At 34.5% G+C, this 3,296-nt stretch overlaps 1 long non-coding RNA gene across 2 annotated transcripts; it reads left to right on the top strand.

Annotated features, from left to right (window-relative positions):
* Positions 1-2,079: 2,079 nt before the first annotated feature.
* LOC113353483 lies at positions 2,080-2,954 on the top strand. 2 transcript variants are annotated; one of them, XR_003361314.1, is made up of 3 exons: positions 2,080-2,247; positions 2,342-2,812; positions 2,910-2,954. It is a non-coding gene; the product is annotated as an uncharacterized LOC113353483 (long non-coding RNA). The 2 variants fall into 2 exon arrangements; XR_003361313.1 differs by having other exon boundaries at positions 2,342-2,821; positions 2,910-2,942.
* Positions 2,955-3,296: the final 342 nt, after the last annotated feature.

Below are 3,296 nucleotides of genomic sequence, written 5' to 3'. Positions count from 1 at the left end.
TTCGTGGTTCATAGTTTGTTTGTCGCTATATCGCATATTGAAGTTCGAATCGACACCGAGCTTCATATTTATCGATTTCAATGATGTATTATTCTATGTTTGAAGTCAGAACCTCGCCGAAGCTTCTTGGTTCATAGTTTGTATGCCGTTATACCACATTTTAAGTTCGGATCGACACCGAGCTTTATATTTATCGATTTTGATGATATATCATGCTAAGTTTGAAGTCAGAACCCTCCTGAAGCTTCGTGGTTCATAATTTGTATGTCGTTATACCACATTTGAAGTTCGAATCGACATTGAGCTTCATATTTATCGATTTCGATGATGTATCCTGCTAAGTTTGAAGTCAGAATCCTGCCGGAGCTTCTTGGTTCATAGTTTTTATGCTTCTTGAGTCTAACAGTGTGAACTAAAGCTACTTCATGACCTGTTTGACTAGTCAAAATTACTTCATGACCTATGTGACTAATCAAAATTCAAACCGGAAGCACAAAGAGAAAGCACAAAAGCACAAAGAGAAAGCACAAAGAAAACACACTTTCTTATTTTTTCTGTTTCATTCCCATATATGTTTGGAATTTTTTTTATAATTGAAGGTCGATAATAATATCTTAAATTTATTGATATATTTTTTGGATTTTTTTCATATGGAAAGTTGATAATAAAATCGAATACACGAGTTTGAACTAGCAGAAAGAGAAACACACAAGCTTCTCAATCCGTATGAGCGTCCTAAAATGAATCTACACCGTCGCTTAATTTATGCAATCCGTATCAACATCCTAAATAAAATCTTAATTTATGCAATCCGTTTAGGATTCATTCTGTGCTTCTACAGGGTTTGGATTTTTTTGTATGGGTATGAAACTAATTCTCTGTCTGTATTCTCACCAATTCAATACTCTACGTTTAAGAAGATGAAGGAGCTATGCAAAGAAGAACGAGCGTTGGCTAATGACTGAGTACTCATTCTTATAGAGTTTACCAGTGTGAACTAAAGCTACTTCATGAACTATATGACTTGTCAAAATTACTTCATGACCAATGCGAATAGTCGAAATTCAAACCGTAAGCACAAAGAGAAAGCACAAAAACACAAAGAAAATACCTTATCGAATTCATTTTTCATTTTCCAAATTCATTCTTATACATTTTTTGGATTTTTTTATATCAGAATGTCGATAACAATGTGCTAAATTTATTAATATTTTTCCTGGATTTTTTTTATGTCGAAGGTTGATAATTAAACTGAAAACATGAGTTCGTATTAACACAAAGAGAAAGCACAAAGAAAACACACTTGCCTTGATCCGTATGACACTCTTTACTTAAATCTATACCGTCCAAATATTTTCACAATCCGTATGACCCCATCCTACCACATCTTATCCGTTCAAATTCTTTTAGATAAAACGATTTTTTTTTCTCTCACTTATCTTCATTCACTTCTCTCGTCTCTCATCTTCCCCTCCCTCAGAAAAAAAAAACTTAACCCAAGTTTCGTTAGCTTCAATTGCTTCGAATCTTCATCACAGAACTCGATTCTTCCATCTCTATATTTCAGTAAAAAATCATCTCTAATCTTCCCCGAACACTCTCAATTTCATCTTCTACATATTCCTTTGAACAATTCCACGGAACCTTAATTCACTGATTTCCCAAATCCCTGATTCTCTTTTCGATTTCATACTGAATCCTCACAAACCCTAGCTTTAGTTCAAGTGGAAACCCTTAATTTCATCACTGATTTCTCTATTTTACTTCATCTTGAACTCATCCCCAAAACCCTAATTTATATCATCGGATTTACATGTTCTTCTGGTTCTGAATCAAATCACGTACTCGTATTAACACCACCTCTAATAGACACACCTAGATCATTCCCTACCTCTCTTAATCTAAAAAGATATCTATTTCATATTCTGACAATGTTTATGCTGCTACTGATCGAGAAAAGAGGGAAGAACTGATCTCGTTGATGTTGTAGAAGATGAATCTGTAATGGAATTAGGGAATTGATGTCTGTAAGATTTCAAGAAACAAGGGTTTGAGGTGAACTTGAGATGAAGAGAAGATTTAAGGGTTTGATGTCTGTTTTGTTGATGTAGATTACGTTGAGGGGTGCAACAAAATCAAAAGATTAAGGGTTTGATGCCTGTTTTGTTGATGTAGATTACGTTGAGGGGTGCAACAAAATCATACTTAAGAACAGTGGAAAACTCTTACATTGACAGCTCTGACGAGGTTCTCTCCTTTTTATTTAGTTGATTTTGATTATAGAAATTTAATTTTTGATTTCTAATTTTTGTACTGATTCTGTAATTGTTGGTGTAAACAGGGGAACCAAGTGGAGGAGGATATAAAGAAGGGGATTGAGAAGAAGAAGGTGGAAAAGAGGGCAGAAGAAAATGGAAGATGAATTACAGAGGAGGAGAAGAACAAGTAGAAGTTGGTTCGTTTTCTAATAATTGTTTCTTAATCGAATTAGAGTTGAATAACATGCTCCCAAAGGATTTGCTAAGTATCTTGTCTTTTGATTTTGTTTAATTTTGGGCTTAATTTTACTGTACTCAATTGATTTTCCTTTTTAGGTCTGTTTAGGTTATGTATTTTAAGAGACTCTGGGTATGGAATTTTTGTACTGAAGTAATAATTTCTGCTGGATGAAGATGCATCGATCACTCATATCTCTTTGTAGGATGCAGTTAATTGAAGGCGAAATGAACCAAGAAATAATTTCTTATGATGAAGGATGCTTCCCCAATGATGAAATGATGTTAATCCCAGTAATTTGGATTCTTTGCACTTGGTAGGCCATGTAAGCTCTTTACCAAATTAATAAACTTTTGTGCTATAATCTCGTTAGACGAACCTAAAGCATTAACATTGTGTTTAATTTCTTTCAGGAGAATGAGCAGAGTGCCCTCTTTGCTACGATGGTTTTGCAGTTCTCCTACAAAGAGAATTATTACTGCAAAAGACCATTCTTCAGCTCAGCTTAACATTGGTCATATTGATGACAGTGGTATCTATACTAGACATTTATCCACTTTTTCCCTTAGTGGTTTCGTTCGTTGCCCAGGTAATTGTTGTCATTGTGCTGTTAATTCTAATTGAGTTAATCTTTATTAGGATTTGAGCTAGCTAGTTATGGAGAACTTTTGAAGGTGCATTGTGAGGTTTGATGGCTTTATAGATGAGAATCCATTATCTCCTGATTATAATTATGTGAATCACTTCCTTCATGCTACAGCCTAATCCCTCACGGTGCTTTTGATTACTTCCATGATGTT

Source organism: Papaver somniferum, chromosome 2 (assembly GCF_003573695.1).
Source record: "Papaver somniferum cultivar HN1 chromosome 2, ASM357369v1, whole genome shotgun sequence".
NCBI classification, from domain to species: Eukaryota; Viridiplantae; Streptophyta; class Magnoliopsida; order Ranunculales; family Papaveraceae; genus Papaver; species Papaver somniferum.
The sequence above is the reverse complement of the archived record's forward strand: the minus strand, read 5'-3'. Positions and strand labels throughout refer to the sequence as shown.